The sequence below is a fragment of the Temnothorax longispinosus genome, chromosome 3 (assembly GCF_030848805.1).
Source record: "Temnothorax longispinosus isolate EJ_2023e chromosome 3, Tlon_JGU_v1, whole genome shotgun sequence".
Lineage (NCBI taxonomy): Eukaryota > Metazoa > Arthropoda > Insecta > Hymenoptera > Formicidae > Temnothorax > Temnothorax longispinosus.
In genome coordinates this window covers 14,868,194-14,890,029 of record NC_092360.1, presented here as the reverse complement: position 1 = coordinate 14,890,029, position 21,836 = coordinate 14,868,194, and the positions used below count along the sequence as shown (strand labels likewise).

The window sequence follows — 21,836 nt, the reverse complement described above, 5'->3', positions numbered from 1 at the left end:
AATTAAGAAAGAGGGATGTCAAGCGGATTTTAAATTACGATTTTTGAACATAAAAGTGGCTATAACTCGGAAACGGCTCATTTCCGGACCTATGTTTGTATGAACTTTTTTGCTTGTTTTTGGGTCCCGAATCACCTCCCGAAGTGGAGTAGGCGATTTTTCGGACACCCTGTATATTGGAAAGTGTATGCGTGAACTATTTCGGGACTACCGCACCTCCCCCGAAAGCACGGGGGGGGGGGTGTGGGTGAACCTCGGTTCGCGTGGAAAGTGTATACGTAAACTATTTCGGGACTACCGCACCTCCCCCGAAAGCACGGGGGGGATGTGCGTGAACCTCGGTTCGCGTGGACAGTGTATGCGTGGAGGCAGTAGGTTCCGCCCCCCTGCGGGGGGCTCCACTTTTTTCGGTAAAGCAGAGTATACAGCAGAGTATATAAACTAATATATTTGTACTTTGTGTATGATTTTATAGTTGTTTACATTACTTGAGAGCTGTTTTGGTTTGTTTCGCGTGGAAAATGTATGTGCGGAGACAGTAAGTTAAAAATGTTAAAAAAGTTGCTAAACTTTGGAGTCGCAAAAAATCCTTTTGGTATATGTGTTTTCTATCTAAAAGAAACCTATTCACAAAGTTTCACCTAAATCTGAGCATGGACGTTTTCGGAAGTACAGCCGGAAATTGAATGCAACAATGTTCAACGCAAATAAATATAGTGTTGCGTCCCTGAAGTTTCACTAATTTATATCTCCCCGTATATAAGATCAACTGGACCAGGAAAAATCAATAATCTTGGTCCCCTATACTTTCCCCTCTTCTCCTTTAAACGCGACAATATATAGAACAAAATATATTAGAAGTTTTGAATATAAAAGATATATAAAGCTATATAAAATATTAATTAATAAAATCTATAAAATTGGAAAATGTAATTTACTGCTTCTTATTATAATTTTTAATCATATCGTCGCTTTCTAAACTAATACTATGGAAATTCACAACTTACCGTAACGAGGTTTGGCAATGACGAGATCGCTGGGTTCTGACGGTTCGGATTGACCGGCGGCGTTGACAGCGATCACACGGAATTCGCATTCTTGACCTTCTGTTAGATTCGGAACGGTCGTGCTGTTCTGACCAGCCGGCACGTGCACAGCATTCACCCAGTAAGGGGTGCCTTTCTCCTTCTTCTGAACGATGTAGCCGGTGATCGGTGATCCACCATCGTTCTTCGATGCTGGCCATTGTAGATCCACGTGGTCCTTGTCCCAATCCGTGATCTGCGGGTTGCCAGGCGCGTCCGGTTCATCTGAAAATCGCAGACGTATTTATTAACAATAATATCATTGTTTCTTTTTTATCAAATATATCTTTAGCTTTAGGGTTTTACAATGTGCACGAATTTAAAAATTTTTAAATGTCATTTTTATTTAGATTTGAAGTATCTTTTTTTATCAAGTCACTCACCATGCAAACTCGTTCTTCACGATGATGCTCCTTGTGGTCTCGAGCGGATCGGACTCTCCGATGTTGTTGACAGCCTTATTGACGCGGAATAGATATTCCTTGAGATGAATCAGACGGCTGACCTCATGGCTCAACACCATGCTCATGCCGGCGTCGGACCAAGTTCCACGGGACATGTCCATCTTCTCGATGACGTAGTGCAGAATGAGACCGCCATCGTCGAGAGGATGCCCCCAGGTCAAATGGCAACCCTCTTTGGTGACATTGCTGACGTCCAAAGGCTTCTCCGGCGCGGTGCTGGTCTATCCAGGACAGTGACTATCGCGTTGGCGCTGGAAATTTAACGTCATCGTTTGTTTAACTAATAATCATCAAGAATATAATAAAATTACATTGATAACTTGCCAAAGTTATATTTATTTATTTAAAAATTAATTTTCAATATTAAAATCTTATTATTCATTTAAATCACCTTCGTTTATTATTATTTTTTAAAATCATTAAAAGTAAGTTTCAGATGTAACAAGATGTTATTTGATGTAAATTGATTTACTCAAGATTTCTATGCTACCCGAATTAAATATGTCGTTAAAGAATAAATATCGAAACTACTTTCTACATAATTATAATTATTTGATTTGTCACGTACCTAAAGTTACCGTGCTCGTTCTCAAAAGTCAGAGTGTAACGTCCAGTATCACCACGGACAGAGAACGGAATCTCGAAGGAAGTTTCAGTGTTGGTGGTGAACATCTTGTGTCGAGCATCGGCTACAATCTGGACGCCATCGCGAGTCCACGTTGCCTTCGGTTTAGGTGACGCTACAATGGGAATATTGTAGCTGATCTTCTGACCGGCGCGAACCACCAAGTCGTTCAGCAAGTGCGTGTCGAACGAAGGAGCAACTGCAATTAATAAGACAAATTCATAAGTACAATATCGATAACGGAAGAAATAAAACATCAGTTGTCTTAAAAAGCAAATTACTGCCGCGGTTCGTATCGCCATCGACTTCCGCACACTTCTCCCAGGTTGGACTGTACTTATCGCGTTTCTCTTTGATATAACCGATAATTGGTGATCCACCGTCTTCCTCAGGACGTTTCCATTAAAGTTCGACGAAGTCCCTGTCATAATCTACCACCTCGGGCGTACCTGGTTTTCCTGGTTCATCTACAAAATATAAAATAATGTAAGAAACATGAAAATTGGCATTCTTTGAAAATTTTATAATATAATAAATTACAAGTGATTATGATAATTATATTAGAAATATGACGTTCAAATCTTTACTTAAAGATATATTAACCCTCAGGGTACACACTGGGTTAGTGTAACCCGAGCGAATTTTGAAAGTAGCGCCATTTCAAAGGAAGTGAATGGTGGGGGTCCGTACCGGGGGGGAAAAATCTTTGAGGTAGCTAGTGAGCGCCAAGGGGCAGCGTCAGTCTACGCTTGGTGCTCAAGTTATACGATTTTGAAAATTGAACTCGGGTAGTCTACACCCAGTCCGTACGGAACGTTACAAAATCCGTGTTTTCAAAAAAAAAATTGTGTTTTTCGAGTATTTGCTGCAGTAAAGTTTTTTTTTTTTATTCTGGTATGTATAATTTACTATTTTTAATATACTTTTGTGCATTCTAACCTCAAAATGATGCTCTGTAGCATACCAGCATATAACGTATCCGTGCATGCATGTTAATATTATTTCAATTTTTGTTATTTATTTATATTATACTAATCAACAACATCCAAAAGAACTATTTTTACTTTAAGATATTTTTTTTTGCGTTATTACGATAAATCAAGCAAGTAACGTTATATCGCTATCGCAAAAAAACGGGTATTTTCATAGTTAAAAAAAATATACTTTTTGGAATGGATCAAAAAACGAATTCAGCCATTTCAAAGACCAACTTTTTAGCTTTCAAACGCGACTTAAAAAATGTCGATATCTTTTTTTTTTCATAAAGTTATGCAATTTAAAAGAAAAAGTAAATTTTTATGAAAATTTTTTGAGAATGGTTTACATTTTCAAATGTATCTTTGTTTAAACAAGTAATGTAATAAATCTATCAACGCCATTGTATTTTTGAGAAAATTTCCGATCCAAAGAAAAAAAATTTGTTTTAATTGACAAATTATACAGCCCGATATACAGTCAATCAAAGTCGCCGGGTTAGGCTAACCCATGTCCGTACGGAACGTAACTTTTTTATAGTCTGTACCCTGAGAGTTAAATTATTACTTCATTTATATTGGTTTGGAACTCTGCCCTAGCACGCACTGAGAAGCTGCGTGCGCAGCGAGGGGTGTTCCTGGCGTTCCTGCAGCAGTAGATGTGGCGTTCTCAGAAATGTAGCCACACGAGTTACTGCCTGCACATAAATAGAATGAAAACCCTTATGATTTGCATACGCTTCTTTATGTTCTTTTGATCTCACGATAGCGACATGTGTACCATCAATACAACCGATAACACCTTTAAAGTTTCTTTCTTCTTGAAATCTGTAAAAATATATTTTAAAAATAAAATATTGAAAAAATATACTGAGATAATAAATTAGATACAAGACATAGACAAATAGTTATTTTTCTCTTACAGATAATTTTTTTACAAATATTTCTTACAGATTTATCAGAATCAGTTATAAAAAATAAAAGCATAATTATAAATATAAATAGCTAATTTGCTAATTCAAAAAAGTTAAGTACCTTCTTTTTAAAGCTTCCCGTTTTTCCTCTGTTCTTGGGAACTGAATCCATTCATTGGCGAGTATTTCGGTAATACGTGGCAGTAGGTATTATCGCATACACAATTACTTGTGATGTATTATTGTTAACGTCAGAATCGTCAACAGGATTGAGATCCTTTAGCTCGTTATTCCGCGACGGCATAGTATTGTTAAACAACCAGCTCGCGCGGGCCTTCCAGTGGATCTTCTTCCCAAGTTCTAGTATTATTTTGTGACGGTCTTGAGTTACAGTTTTCCGCTACACTCAAATTCCTACTAATATCTTTGTTACAGACCTTATTACTTATTTGCCCATCAGGGACTTTTTTCGATGTGTCCACGTGTGTTTCATTTTCCTCATTCGAGTTAATCGATACCTGCGATTCTGATGTTGCGTTTACTCTGTCTGATAAATCGGGAGGTGTGTCATTATTACTCTCGTGAGTTTCAATATCAATCCTGGTGCCAATTACTTACGGAAAAATAGTAATGCAATAACAGTTTAAATATATGTAATATCTAAAAAATAAGGCAAGGGTTGATACCCTTATTAGACATATTAGACATTTTTTCACATTACATGGATGAAGCAACTCTCCAAAAAATTGGAGAGTACTGCAATAATTTAGTAATATTATCCTAAAGTTTTATTGTAGTATCACTTACATTAATATGTCCCGTAGTTGTTGGAGTTTCATTTATTTCAGATCATCTATTTCGCGATCGCGAAAAAGATACTGACAATCTTGAACGGTGACTTCTCCTTCTTCTTCTTAATCTTTGTTCGTCTGCCACTGTAAATGTATCTAAATGTTAGTTAAAGATTATATTAATTCATCGACCAACATATTATGCTTAAGTAATTAAATTACTATTTGTGATATATCATACCATTAACTCTGGGCGAAGAAATTGTAAGTCTTTCTGGCAGTCTGCACGTACGACTATTTTCCTGAAACAATTGTGTATTGTTTAGAAAGAAATATATAAATATATGTAGGATGTTTTTTAAAGAGCGCCCACTAATTACATAGCGCCATTCTCTATCAAAAATTGAATCGAAAAGTTCTGAACCATTTTTTTCTATAACGCTTAAAGGTCCATTCGCATCAGTAGGTTCAAAAAATAGGTGAATTTTTTGTGGAGAAAGTAAACAAAATAAATTATTCAATATTTTTGGATTATATTTATGATACTTTTAAGTAGTTATACAAATTTTTTTAGCCCATTTAAATAATTTGGCGAAGCGGGATACTGGGCAACGCGCGGAATAGGTTGCTCCATGGCGGAAGTCCTCCAGGTCGTAAAATGTGTCTGAAACATCGAATCAATCGATTTTCCTGTTCAGTACAAGTGTCCCTGTAGAGTAGACTAAAAAAAATTATTTTGAATAAAAATTCATAAAATGGCGGCAGTTCAAAGAGAAAAATTTTTTTACTATAAATTTTCTATACTTTTTTTGCTTATAAAAAATTAATATTGCATGTATCGATATGATTGTAGTCTACTCTATAGGGACACTTGTACTGAACAGGAAAATCGATTGATTCGATGTTTCAGACACATTTTACGACCTGGAGGACTTCCGCCATGGAGCAACCTGTTCCGCGCGTTGCCCAGTATCCCGCTTCGCCAAATTATTTAAATGGGCTAAAAAAATTTGTATAACTACTTAAAAGTATCATAAATATAATCCAAAAATATTGAATAATTTATTTTGTTTACTTTCTCCACAAAAAATTCACCTATTTTTTGGACCTACTGATGCGAATGGACCCTTTTAATAAAGCAGCAATTATTGAGTAAAGTCAATCTAATCAGCGCCGTTCTTTATTATAGATTATAGAATATATCTAGTATTATAGAAAAAAAATAATTCAGGACTTTTCGACTCAATTTTTGATAAAAAAAATAGCGCGCTATGTAGCTAATCGGCGCTCTTTAAGAAACACCCTGTCTAGGTATATGTATGAGAGATAATGATACAAAATAAATATATACATACATATCTAAGAGGTGTGGTAGGCATAATTGGCGATCTAGTCTCATTTATTTCTTGGCTTCTAATAATTCGCTCGAAAGTCATGGCCCCTGGTCGATTCGTCGTTACACAGTTACGCCTAATCAGATGCGATGGATCGGCGAGCTTTCGCGGAGGAATTGCCTGCGCGGATACGAAAATGTCCAGACGTCCACGAGGAAGACGCTGCCATTGGACGAGATGCTCGCACCATCAACCCCACGCACGATCAACAATCTCTCGATGGAGACCGGTCCACTGCCGAGAATTAAGCGACTCCACGAACAAGAAGAAGAACGTCCAAGAGTTCTATTAGGTGAAGTTACTTCTTGTATATCACTTACAATTAGTCTCAATATATTATTAATACTTTCCATATTAACCCGGCTCAAATTAATCGTGGGCTTAGTAATAGTATGCCCACCCACCATAGGCTTCACGACACCTTTAGCTGGTGATATTGTTGACAATCTATTGGTCGATTCTTTCCCTGAAATATATTCCAATGTAAAGATTAGACATTACAAATAATGACGCAGACAATACATGAATCATGAAAAAAAAAAAAATTAAAATGAAAAATTTGTGAAGTTTAATATATTCCATTACCGACATATTCCTTACTTCCAGAAGCAGATGACAGTCTCACAGATATTGGAAGCGCGTCATTAACCTACATAGGTTAGTGACGCGCTTTAAAAGTATTTAACTGTTTAAGATCTAACATCCTCCTAATAACTCCAACGCACTCCAAAAACTCATTTTCAATCGCCACCTTTTATCCGTGATCTAAGTGATCTTGGTGTTTATTGGGTTTGGAGTATGCGACGCGAACAAACCTATAAAGTTGTAAAGCGAGGTCCGCTGCCTATCGGCAGAGGTGAGTGCGGGAAAGGGGGACGAAGGCCCCCCCCTTGCACCACCGCCGCGCGCGCGCGCGCGTGTGTGTGTGTGTGTGTGTGTGTGTGTACACAATATGGCTGCGACATATTCATCATCGAAAGTCAAGCGATTCAAAATAACTACTGTATTTGTCACTTTATTTGTTAATAACTTTTTAATAAGCAGCAACCGCCGATTAAGTTATAAGGAAAAGTTACTCAGAATCATGTCCTTGACAACATATGTCAAGGTCAAAGTAATCCGAGTTGTGTTAGTTATTCTATATAATTACCAGGATTTGTTATGTGCAATTGCAAGCGTTCCCATACAGCACAGATTGTTGCAGAAAGCTTCCAGAAAGGTTTCAAACCTTTCTGGAAGCTTTCTGCAAGGTTCGAAACCTTTCTGGAAGCTTTCTGCAACAATCTGTGCTGTATGGGTTATTGGCTGCGTTCAGCCGAAACTCCGCTAGCCTAGCAATCGTGAGCAGTCGCTCGTTTCCTCTCCTTTGACCCAATGGATTAAAAGGAGAGGAAACAAGCGACTGCTCACGATTGTAGCCATTGTATGTCTAAAAAGTGCAATTGTCCGCAAAGAAGTTCTCTGCAATTCAAAATGTCATAACAACACCGAGTGCAAGAACAAATAATTCTATTCAATGATTCCTCTTAATTTTTGTACTATTTTCTAAGTTTTTTTGTTTGATTTTATATCATTTTGTTTTATTTTATATTTGTAGACAACAATGTTCCTAAACAGTAATGTTATCAGATTGCTGTAATAATTATGTTCCTGGAGTCTAATAATTAATATACAGGTAGTTTGATTTATTAGTAATAAATACGTTTTATTTGAGTAATTAATCTCTGTGTTTTCTAATTTTATATTATTCCTATAAATTCTCAAGTAAATTTGCTTTGTGAGCATATTAAGTTATGCAGAACACGTCGTGGACGTTTCTCAAATGCACATATCGCGTTGTGGATAATAAAAACGTCTACACACCGAAAAAATATCTCATTTCGGTATTTGGATGATCAGCACCGTCCACACAACGCGTTATGGATGTTTTTTTCGTTTACTAATTGTCAGAGGAGAAACGCGAGGTAGCGAGGATTATCGTGCAAGCGAAAGAGGCGAAGATCTTTCGGCAGATCGAGGGCGACGAAAATCAATATATAAAATCCAGGTAGCTCAGCGGGCCATGGAAAAATCCATGGCCTATGAATATCGCTGAAAGACAAAGTCCGCAACAACACCATACCTACGCCGAAGAACGGGCGTAGCAGACGCCATCAAAAGAATCATTTTCTTAAAATGGAACTGTTGCCGACAAAGGTATAGCTTTGGCAACTTTGTCGCTGTCGCTATCGCTATCGCTATCGCCTATTGTGCAAGGGGCTTAATAAGCCTCCCGTAGTATTTATCAATTTGCTCTGCATTGTGCCTGCATCCAGTTTTCAGCGACACGTTTGATGTCGTCGGTTCATCTTGTTGACGCCCCGCCCTTGCTCCGAGAGGCCCTGAGCCTCGCCTCCAGAGGCCTCTTTGTCCATCGGTCGTTCTCGCTATGTCCAATCCAGTTCCATTTTAAGAAAATGATTCTTTCGATGGCGTTTGCTACGCCCGTTCTTCGGCGTATTGTTGCGGACTTTGTCTTTCAGCGATATTCATAGCATGAATTTTTCCATGGCCCGCTAAGCTACCTGAATTTTATATATTGATTTTCGTCGCCCTCGATCTGCCGAAAGATCTTCGCCTCTTTCGCTCGCACGGTAATCCTCGCTACCTCGCGTTTCTCCTCTGAGAGCTGAAAAACAGTAATAATTATTATATTTTGCTTTCAATTTTTAGTTTTTCTTACAGTAACTATACGTATTAAAAGGCAAATAAACCCTACCTTATTTAAAAATAAGTTATTTCTGTCAATTAATAAATTATAATAAAAAGGCCTTGTAGGTATTAAACTTTACTTTATTCTAAATAGAAAAACATAAATAAATCGACAATTCTTTCTGAAATAAACATTCTATAGCCAACTTAAAATAAAGACTACTTTGGACTTTTTATTAAAATATGGTAATATATAATAAGGCCCGAACCTTTTAAACAAAAATTCCGAAAAACTTTAATACATATAAAAGGAATTTACAAAATAACGAAACATGTTACATTTAGAGAACTTTAAAAAACGAACAATAATGGCAAGTACTAGATAAATTAAAAAGTACTAGACAAATAAAAAATGTAATAAAACTTACGAATCTTTACCGGGAGTTTTTTTAAAACGCAGCAGCTGTCGCTATCTCGCGTGGCAATCGTAGCGCCGTTGGCGAGGGGTAAGGCGGAGGCTATTAGCTAGCGTGGCGTTGCGAACTTATGTTTATTTTCTACGTGTATAAAAAAGTTAAAAATAGTGTGCAAATTAGAAACTTGCACATTGCTTTCTCTTCATTACAGATCGCTACCATTGCACCTATTTTATTTCGCTCACAAAGCTCCTCTATGAGGCAGCTTGTATTTTATTTGATGCATAATTATTAGTATTTATTAGTTTGGGTTCCTCATAAAGGAAGCTTTATGAGCGAAATAAAATAGGAGCAATGGTAGCGATCTGTAACAAAGAGAAAGCAATGTGCAAGTTTCTAATATCACTTACATTAATATGTCCCGCCTCTATTTCGCGATCGCGAAAAAGATACTGACAGTCTTGAATGGTGACTTCTCCTTCTTCTTCTTAATCTTTATTCGTCTACCACTGTAAATGTATCTAAATGTTAGTTAAAGATTATATTAATTCATCGACCAACGTATCATGCTTAAGTAATTATAAATTACTATTTGTGATCTACCATACCATTAACTCTGGGCGAAGAAATTGTAAGTCTTTCTGGCAGTCTGCACGTACGACCATTTTCCTAAAAGAATTGTGTATTGTTTAGAAAGAAATATATAAATATATTGTTACGCCCGCGCTGAAACGGCCCTTAACTCCGAGCTAAAGCGAGCGATTATTCCGCAGATGTCGCGAAACGGTCCCTTGACAACGGGACACGTATTGATTGATTTAGGGTAAACCAGCCAGTGAATGAACGGGGTCCAGTGAATGAACAAAATCACTTATATTTTAAATATGAAAAAAATTATGGGTTAAGGGGATCTTGCAGCCGTATGATTTACCGACATTATCGTTAATCGATGGATCTTTTAATTGGCTTTACAGAATTGCAAGTTTTTGGTCTAGAATTAAAATCCGCACAAAAATCTAGGGTGGAAAACGCGATTTTATATCAAAAGCACCAAAAAATTAAAAATATTACTTATTGGGGCACATACACAGCTGTCACCTGACGACAATATTTGCTTAAAACAAAAATTCTACAGTTCATACGTACATAATGTTTATCATCCACCCTTGGGAAAACATGTAGGAATAATATCGTGTAAGTAGAAGTAAGATTCAATGCGTACAAAAAAAGATCCATCTAATAATTATTTTAGTAATGCAAATACGGATGCAGGATGACAAGAAGAGCAGCAACAGTAGTTGCCGGATCTTGCGTAAGATGGCGAGCAATCGAAAAAAGGACAGATGTCATTTCGTTAGACAAAGACAGATATAGGGAAAACAAAATTAGAAAGGTTGACATTATCGACATCGAGGAAGTTCGCCAGTCACTGCAGGATCCCCTTAACGTAGCACGCGCTTTGGAACAGGGAAAACGGCACCGCGATCCGGTCTCTAGTTATCAGATTGCTGTAATAATTATGTTCCTGGAATCTAATAATTAATATAGTTTGATTTATTAGTAATAAATACGTTTTTCTAACATCTGGTAATTGCTCGAATTTGGCCGTTTTAAATTATTTAGCTAAATACGTTTTATTTGAGTAATTCACCTCTGTGTTTTCTAATTTTATATTATTCCTATAAATTCTCAAGTAAATTCGCTTTGTGAGCATTGCAAATTATGCAGAACGCGGTGTTTGATGGACGTAACACATATATGCTTTTATTAATAGTTATTTGTGCAACAAGTGCTGGAAGATGAAAATTCACGGGTGCGGAGTTGACGCACGAACCGAAGGCGAGTGCGGTCACCGCACCCGGGAATTTTCAACTTCACGCACGTGTTGCATACCCTATTTTATGTTGCAAGTGCGTGGAAAGTGGCCTATCACGCACGCGTCGCGTGCGTAATATGGGCCACTTTCCATGCACGTGTGACATAAATTAAATTTTCAATACCAAGAACAAAAATTATATGACTTTGAATTTTTATAGGTCGAAGAAAGAAAGAAAAATAGAAAGAAGTTTTAAAATATTAATGTTTAAATAATAAATTGAGATTACATATGATTATATTATACATAATATGTACATGTACGATTACACATAATATATTATATTATACATATGTACGTACATATCAATTTATTCTGCATTGTGCCTGCATCCAGTTTTCAGAATCCTCTTCGTCCATCGATCGTCGAAGATTCTCGCTATGTGTCCAGCCCAGTTCCATTTTAAGAAAGTGATTCTTTTGATGGCATCTGCTACGCCCGTAGCAGAACGCCCGTAGCGCTTTGGAAGTAACACCGTTTTTCTCATGAAATCGTGGATTAACAATAAGAAGATCTGCAAAGCAAGACAACAGCTAATCCTACTACTTCGTTGCAGACGACAGGACGTTTTACCACCACACATTATACACATGCGTTCTAACATCACCTTTAGGAATAACAGCGTAAAACATAGGTTTTTTTTTACAATTAATTTTACCTAGTGACCAAATTATTGTTACACTAAATTGTTTGTTATTTAGATTGCTTGAAAAGGACCCAATCCTAAAGGTCGAACCCTGTTGCAAAAGACCGATAGAAACTTCTAGACAGCGATAGAAAGTCTATCAGATTCCATCTGGTTTATCAGTACAACAAAATTGAGACTTTGACAATTGATTTGGATTTATCGGAATCTATGAGCACGCGGTCACTATGAGGATAATCTGTTACGGAATGTATCCGATTCTATTGTTTTCATGTGCATGATGGATTATATTAAGATTTACGAATGTGCGATTTATTGGATTCAAACAGCATCGACACACTGATCGACAGCTGTGTATATATTTATATGCAGTTATCGATTTTATTTGAATATTTTTCTATACGTATTTACATATGTTGTAAATTGATAGGTTTTGAACATACTTGACTGTTTGGAAGCGAATGCGCATTAATACGAAAAGTCCACAATTTGTTTCCATCAGATCTTAGTGGCAAAAGCTTATCCATAATGAAAGTACATTTATATCGTCTTATGAGTAAATACAGATATGTAAAGGACTAATTTTTTATAAAAGTGAATCTGGCAATCCAAGGACAAAAACACACAGTTTTCTGATAGAAATTTACTCTTTTAATATGAATCAAGCAGATTTTCCAGATAGGTCTGCAGCAATTGGCATTTACTAGTTGATATTTAATGTGGCATTGCAGACACAATATAAAATATTTATAAGATTCTATCGGGATTTTCAAATTTTGAGATTTTTAAGTATGACGTTGGATATATCGGTCATTTCTGATACGTTTATGATATACCTTTAAATGTTATTAAAAGCATTTGCTGATACGAATTTTGACTTTAACATATCATTTTGTAACAAATTGTTCTTATTAGATTTTATATGCATTCTTTAAGTATACTATTTATTGTATTCAATAGGATGATCTAATGATTTCTTTTTATTGGAATCTATGAGATAATTCCGATTGAGTGAAAAGATATCTTGTCTTGTGTTTATTGGTTTTTCTCATAATTATCTACTTGATAAGATGCTAAAGAGCAATGTATTTTGAACGAATTCAGCGCTTGTGCTCATAATCTTAATCGATTGCTATTGGTTGCTATATGGCAGTATTCGTATTTGCAAAAGTACTTTCTATCTGCATGTATCGGTGAGTATCCGAACATACGCTAGTCTGTTTTTATGTGCTGTTGCTAAGCAATATTTTATTCATTAGACTGTCGGATTTTTCGCGTATGCCGTCCGGTGACAAAAAAAAATATATTCAGTTGAAGTTTAAAGCGCAGTTTCTTAGTTAAAGAAAAAGTAAAATAAGTGTGTGTGTGAGGTGCGCGTATTGTGTGTGACTCCACGGTGGGCTACCGCACGGCCGGCGAAGTTTGCGGCACTTTGGCGCCGACGGAATTGCGATTCGTCGTCGTCGCTGCGAAATTAGAAAAAGGTAAGCATCTTTTTACATCTCATTATTTGCTTTCTCTACTTTCTCTCTCTCGCGCTCTGTAGTTTTTTTTGCTCTCTCGCTTTCTTGCTCTATCGTCGTCTCACTCTCACGTGTACGCAAACATTATCCTCAATTGCGAACAGATATCGTCAGACTCCGATACGGACAGATAGAAACAGATAGGTTCGTACTTAAAGAATTTAAAAAACTGGTGTCATCTTGAAAAATCCAATGTAAACTAATACTTAATTAACCCGTATTTACTGATACAAACTAGAGTGAGGTTTTCACAAAGCACAAATGCATACCGATAGGTGCAGATAAAAAATTGTTTGTAAATACGGATAAATCGTCGAATGACTAATTTTCGACCCGAGAATTCATATAGCGACTGATTGAAGGCAGTTTCATCTAGAAAAGTGACTGCATTGGAAAAATCCGATGTAAACAGACACTTATTTAACCGTATTTACTGATAAGAATCGAAGCCTTGTATTGAGGTCGAACTTTTCACAATACGAATATGTGCATATAAAAAGTACTTTGCAGATACGGATTCACGCTCTTTGAACCAAAGATACTTTTTAAATATGACAGTCCATATACAGAATGATTGCTGCCGAAATCTGATTAAAACATATACGTTCCTCTATAATCTCTATATATTGATCGTGTTGTAAGTCCTGATAAAATCCTAGCTTGTAAGTGCAAGTTTATTCCGATTGAGTTCAATAAAAAATTTAAATTTTAAGGTATGTGCAATTGCTGATTAAAAACAATCAAGTCATTAAAATTATTTGCAATTGCAGATAAAAGACGACCAAAGTTTGAAGAATATCTGCAATCTCAGATTGACCTGCGTCGAGTCTCTTTGGAGTTCTATCTGTTTGTATGAGTTGTGATAGATACATATAAAATTTGATTGAATCAACAAATTCCAAAAATCATCAATTCTATCAGAAGTTATGAGAGATTCCAAGGACAAAAACACATTATTTTCAGATAGAATATATTTTTTTTATCAGTTTCTATCGGTTCTTTGCAACAGGGAAACGTCGTAACGTTTCAATGTATGTATTGCCAATTGTAGTCGAAAATAATAAACTTTTCTGCTTATTTTAATTAATGTACCTGTCATTTGCGGATGTTTTGGGAGGACGCTGTCAGACTCTTCTGACTCTTCACTTGAAGATTGTAATGCGTCTGCTATACATGATTTAATATTTTTTTCCTCACCTCGTCCTCTGAAAAAATTGAAAATATAAATTAGTATATTTTTTGGCAAATACATTAAAATATTATAAAATAGACTTTAATATTAACACAAAGACTTTAATATTAACTTTAGAGAATAATGTTTATTTATACTGGAATAAACCGAGTGCGCACTCAAGGGCACATTAGAGCCGTTATACATCATTTAAAACGCCCGCGTTTCCGAGTTCAGTTAAATCGAAATACGCTTTTAAATTATGTCATTCTTTAATTTCGTCATTATATAGATTTGATTGTTAAAATAAACTATTGTGTTACTTCAAGCTTCGGTGTCAGTAGTCTCTCACTCACTATCCCTTCCTCACTCACACGTGCGTGAACATTTCTGGTCCTTCGAGCCGGATATTATTATACATTATACCGACAATCTTACATCATCGTTACGAGTGCGAGTGTCAGTGCGTGAACTCCGTGACACATACGAAGAGGCGAGAAGATGAGCCTCGACGCTGAAGGCGCGCTGAGGAGCGCGTACGAGCTCCACGGGCGCATCGCGCACTCGGTGGAGAACCTGAAAAAATCAGGAGAGGCAAAGATAACGTCAGGATCGCTGGAAGCGATTTTTAAATGCATTGCGAAACTGAAATAATTAAGAACAAATTATATAAAAATATAGTTACCTAAAAGCCAGGCCATCTTTTCGTCTTGTAGCATACATCTCTTCCATAGATGACTGGATACGTGAGATGCCCTCCAAGCTCTTGCGTCGTGCGTTCTTCCGCCATGAGCAGCATTTACTGTTAAAATTTTACCTTCATAATTTAATACTTGTAGTTTAATAATTTTAATAAAAGAAAGTTAAAAACTTAATTTTCTAGATTAAATATATCTAGAATTATTACATTATTAATCAAGTTATACGTACAAGAAGTACATTTAAAAAGTGATACAATTTGCGGTTGATATACAGATGCTCCCCTTTCTACATTTGGTGAAACAATTACTACGTGAGTTCCATCGATAGCTCCGATAATGCCTGAAAATTGTGTACGTGTCCAGTAACTGTAAATTAAAAAAAAAAAACAATTTTTATATATTTTTTAAGACTTCTGCCTACTCGTCACTTCTATCTTTGTTTGATAACGACAGAAACGAGAAATTACATGCCAAAAAAAGACCCCGCACGATTTATATGAAAAAAACGTTTTTGGTCAATTTGAATTTGTGATATGTTATAGTACTTGTGTTATAATACTCGTGCGGGATTCTTTATAAATCTTACGTTTCTTTAACCCGTTGAATTTCATTTTTTTCAATAGGAAACTTGATCCACTGTTCCATCAATATATTTAATCCATTGACGACTTTGCGAAGAATTTTGGAAATAGCAGATTGACTCATGCAAGACAAATAGTCTTGGCCGACTCGCTTTTGGTAAGATCTAGGTGCTATCAAATTCAATGCGCTTAAAACCTGTAACATAAAAGTAGCATTAAAAATTAGTAAAACTGATCAAATTTATTAATTATAAATTTTCAAACCAAATAAGTAACATTTACTTCGCCAGTCAATAATTGACCCAATTAAGACTTTAATTGACTGTACTGGCATGCCACGATTATAATCATTGTTACAAATTGTCACCTCGTTTCGACCAAAGATTCTGGTCATTCTAAAACTGATGTAATTTTAGATGCTTATAACATAAGCATCTTAATTAAATAATTAAATTTATTGCGACACACACACACACACACACACACACGCGCGTGCGCGCGCACGCACGCACGTACACGCACACACGCACTTGCACACGCACACACACAGCAATCAGTTTTTTTTTATTAATCTACGTATAAAAATATCAACGAAAGACATCAAAAATTGAATTTAATACTTTACGAAATATTTCATGTTTTATATTAAAAATATGACAAAATTTAAAATATCTCAGAAATTCCTTAACAAAATAGAGCTTTATTATAGTGTCTTGAAAACGTCTCGACGAGATCTACAACTTTTATCTCAAGAATAACATCAAGTTCAATTTAAGAAATAAGTGTCCTTTAAAATTTTTTGAAAATGATGACATGTATGACATAACTTACATTAAAATCATATGTCCTCCTTCAAACCAAACAATTTTCGTCTAAAGCATTTTTTTTCTAGAATCACAAATCAAAAAGTTTTTGGGGGTTATTGATTAAAATGGGACACTCTATATGTATTATATGTGTGTATATATATATATATATCTATCTATCTATATATATATATATATATATATATATATATATATATATATATATATATATATATATATATTCATTAAAATCCGTCCATACCAATTTTGGACAGATGGGGGGGGGGGGGTAAAAGTGACGTGGATTGTCCTTACCCCCTATCTGTCCAAAATTAGTATAGACGGATTTTAAATAAAATAAAATTCGAGATATATGTACAATAAAATTTTTATATGCATCCCCTTTGACCAAGTATCCTATGGTGCTCACTTTTGGGGAGGTTTGTTGGCAGAAGGGGATGAGCACGAAAATTTCATTGTGCATATTTTAAAAGCACATAAATTAAGGAACATTTTAAAACAAAAACCAAATTGATATCTGTATTTTAACTGGTACTTTACTCTTGTACATAAGGGAAGGTTATATTCCATTTGACCAAAGGGGATGAAGATATTAATTTTATAGTGCATATTTTAAAAGCACATAAATTAAGGAACATTTTAAAACAAAAACCAAATTGATATCTGTATTTTAACTGGTACTTTACTCTTGTACATAAGGGAGGGTTATGTTCCATTTGACCAAAGGGGATGAAGATATTAATTTTATAGTACATATTTTAAAAGCACATAAATTAAGGAACATTTTAAAACAAAAACCAAATTGATATCTGTATTTTAACTGGTACTTTACTCTTGTACATAAGGGAAGGTTATATTCCATTTAGCCAAAGGGGATAAAGATATTAATTTTATAGTACATATTTTGAAAGCACATAAATTAAGGAACATTATAAAACAAAAACCAAATCTCTATGTGTATTTTAACTGTATTTAACTTTAATTTTACTCTTGTACATAAATCTTACATCTTGCATTTTTTTCTAGGTTATAATAAAAGGGTAAAATTTCGAATTTTCGCGCGCCTTTCCCTCTCGGCCGAGGGGTAGAAGCGCGCGAAAATTTGAAATTTTAAACTTTTATTATAACCTAGAAAAAAATGCAAGATGTAAGATTTATGTACAAGAGTAAAATTAAAGTTAAATACAGTTAAAATACACATAGAGATTTGGTTTTTGTTTTAAAATAATTTAGGGGTTGTAAATGTTAATTTTTTATTTACAATTAATTTAATTACAATGCACTTACACTGTATTCTTTCAGATAGATTCAATATTTCTTTATAAAGAGATAAGTTTTGCTATTAAAATAATAATTCTCTGATTGAACAACACTTCTATAGGTAAAAAAGAAGATATAATCTTACTAGGTGCATCTCCATAGAACGAAAAATAGTAGAACGGAATTAAAACGGAATTTCTTTGATTGGTTAATCTTTAGGTAAGGGTTCTTAAGATGGAATATTAACTATAGGATATATTCTTTCTCCATAGAGACCCTAAAGTTGCTAGTGACATTACCCCCTCTTTTTTTTTGTCCATGGAGATGCAGCTTTATACTTGATTTTAATACTTTTATTATAATGTTTATTATAGCCTTTTATACATAAAATAATAAAAGGAATTAATTGTAAACAAAAACAAAAAAAATTAGTTTAAAAAATTAGATTGCATTTTATAGAAGCATTTAATTTTACAAAATTACAATATGTACAAATATGTACTTTTTATTTTTAAATTATTATTTTTTATTATATTATAGTATGTAACTAATTAAAATAATATTTGTTTATGTTAATTAAAATTTAAAGATTTTTACAGAATTATTTATAAATTTACAATAATTCTAAAAAAATTAGAAATTTATACAATTGCTTCCTCACCATTTTTAAGTGTCCAAATTAGGAATTTGCCGAAGGCCCCTCCTTGCACACCCCTGTTTGTGTATGTGTGTGTGTATGTATGTATGTGTGTGTGTGTGTGTGTGTGTGTGTGTGTGTGTGTGTGTGTGTGTGTGTGTGTGTGTGTGTGTGTGTGTGTATGGCGAAGATTGCTCTTACCCCAATTTAGAAAATTTGGTACAACCATCCCCTTAACCCTTATGTCAATATCCGGAATGTGCGACGTTGTTCAATACCCGGGTACCCGGGTATCCACCTGTGCATATATGGGTAAAATTTTTAATGTTTGCATGAAAATTTCTTTATAACCGCCCGGATCGTCGCTATTTAAACTTTTTACTATCAAAATATGCAATGAACTTTTTGTTTCAATACCCGAAAGTAAAAAAATTATTGTCTCAAAGATTACTTACTTGATTCTAATACCCAGGATACCCGGGTACCTACTTTTAAGAATATGAGTTTTATTATAGCTATTGACTAAATTAATTTATAAATAATTGTTTTGTATTAATTTACCATTTCTATAATCATATTAATTATTTATAAATTAATTTAGTCAATAACTATAATAAAACTCATATTTTTAAAAGTGGGTACCCGGGTACCCTGGGTATTAGAATCAAGTATGTAAACTTCAAGACAATAATTTTTTTACTTCCGGGTATTGAAACAAAAAGTTTATTGCATATTTCGATAGTAAAAAGTTCAAATAGCGACGATCCGGGCGGTTATAAAAAAATTTTCATGCAAACATTAAAAATTTTACCCATATATGCACAGGTGGGTACCCGGGTACCCGGGTATTGACATAAGGGTTAAGGGTACAAACAAAATATAAAACGGGTACAAACGGGTACAAATGATTCCGAAACATCACCCATTTGCAGATTTAAAATATCTCTAAAAATAACAAAATTACCCTTATACGAATATTCGATATCCCGTATTTCCACCCCCGTAAAGATACAAACGAAACAAAAAGCGGTACAAACAAATACAAACTATGCTTAATCGAATGGCATTTGGAAGATTATTGTATCTCAAAGTGAGGTGCTGAGGATTTTTTAACCCCTCGTAATTTTCGGGTACCCTTTGAGGTACAAACGAAATAACATGTGGTACAATCAGGTACAAACCGAGCGTAATCAAATGCACATATAAAAATTTTTTTTATGAAAATCGGGTGCTAAGTTCTCATAGGTTCTCGAGATAAGTGATTCTGAAGAGTAATGCATGCTGAACACGAATCCAGTGGTTTTTTTTATTTTAGTTGATTTCTAATATTTCATGAACGATTAAACTTAAAATTTGTGTCCAGGGTAAAGTCGTGTCATCAAATTACCGGGGCGGACTCGTCACTGTGACGACTTTATCTCGGTGGTTTTACTCTATTTTTCGTTGCAAATGCGTCATTGTATTTCTTAATACGCAAGAAAATGATACGCAAGAAAATGATACGCACGTACCATCGCAAAACGACTCCTGTCGACAAGAAGCAATTCAGGAAGGCAGTTTTTGCGGTAAAAAAAATAAAATTAAGACAAAAGATAAAATTAAGACAAAAAGTAGCCGCAAAATAATTTGGAGTCCCGAGAACAACGTTAAACGACTGGCTGAAGAAGAATAATGATATGAAATAGCACACTTGGATGACATGGCCGTATGATTAGTCCAGGCAACGTAGGCGAAAAACATGCGTTATTTGGAAATTTGTTCTCGAAGAATGAATTCACTTGAAACCTTTTGGAAAGTGTTTTTTTACCCTTAAATGGAAAAGTTTACCTATTTATTTCATGTGCTCTTACCTATTTTTGGAAAAAAACGAAAAAAAACCGATTTTTTTAAGAAAAATGTTAAAAAGTGATTATAATTAAAAAAATGTTAAATGTATAATTGTGAAATTCATAGGTAATGTGTTTTCAAGGTTGCTGAATACGAATCTGAAGTAAAATTTTCAATATTATAAAATGGCGACTCAAAAGGGCGGGTAAAAAGCACTTCCAACAATTACGGAGATTGTTCTGTGGCGAAGGCGCTTCGCAAACTGATTTCCTTTTGTTAAACCTCAAAAATATATGTGAACGATTCTTAAAACAAAAGAATGTTAGAAAAAGGATGGAGACAGCGTAGCATTTGTTTGCGAGCACCCGCTTACTCGCACGCTGCGGTTCTCCGCGCGCGAGCCGAGAAATCCTATACAGTTTATAGCACTCCCCGGGAAATTCTACCCCTGTTTTATATACAATTCTTTAAGATTCGGTCAATTATTTCCCGAAAAGTTGGAAAAATTTTGGATACCAGTTCCAAAAAAGATCGGTAACGAAAAATTATACACTTCATATCACTTCCCGGAAAATTCTACCCCTGTTTCATATATAATTCTTTGAGATTCCGTCAATTATTTCCCAAAAAATTGAAGAAATTAGAAAAACCGGTTTCCAGAAGATCGGTAACGAAAAACTATACACCCTATAGCACTCCCCGAAAAATTCTACCCCTACTTCATATACAATACTTTCAAAATCGGTCTAATAGTTTCTAAGATTACCCCGAACAACAGTACAAACGACAGTAAATACGACTTTTTTTACTAAATTGCGTGTAGCCACTAAAATAAAAGTTCAAAAAAATATTTCCAATATACAGTACAGTCTTAAAGTTTAAGACCCAAGCTACAACATCCTATAAGTTATTTTCTCAAAAAAAATTTTTTTTCTATTACTTTTTCGACTTTGAAAATAGAGAAATTTTCATATTTTCTAGTTCGACATTTATTTTTATGTACTTTTTTGAAAAATACACCTGCTTAATATTTTGTTTTTCAAATAAAACATGTATCATCTTAAAGTACATATTTTCAGCTTTAAAAAACCTTGTTATTAAATTTCAATATCTATTTCCTAAGCAATAATATCTGCAGTCAAACTTGTTGATCAATTTTGAAATAACGAAATTTCAAGAAAACTATCAACTTTGAGGTCCCAACTTTTAAAAAATAAATTTTTATAATTTTTTTCACTTATTGCATGTTATTAGCATATATTTTAAGAATATAATTTGATTCTATCGATCCAATCAAAAGTTACAACTTTTTTTAAAAAGTGCGCGCACGCCCGCGTACTCTGCAGGCGGCTTCATACGGGACGGCATCGACGCACTTTAAAGCGTTAATTAAAAAATTATTACTCTTACACATATTAATATTAAGAAAACTT

General features: G+C 34.7%; 1 long non-coding RNA gene across 1 annotated transcript; it reads right to left on the bottom strand.

The window, feature by feature from the left end:
* Positions 1-8,832: 8,832 nt before the first annotated feature.
* LOC139809775 (uncharacterized) lies at positions 8,833-10,801 on the bottom strand. Its single transcript, XR_011731177.1, has 3 exons — positions 9,963-10,801; positions 9,765-9,863; positions 8,833-9,495 (listed from the first exon to the last, which is right to left on the bottom strand). It is a non-coding gene; the product is annotated as an uncharacterized lncRNA (long non-coding RNA).
* Between the last annotated feature and the right edge of the window lie 11,035 nt (positions 10,802-21,836).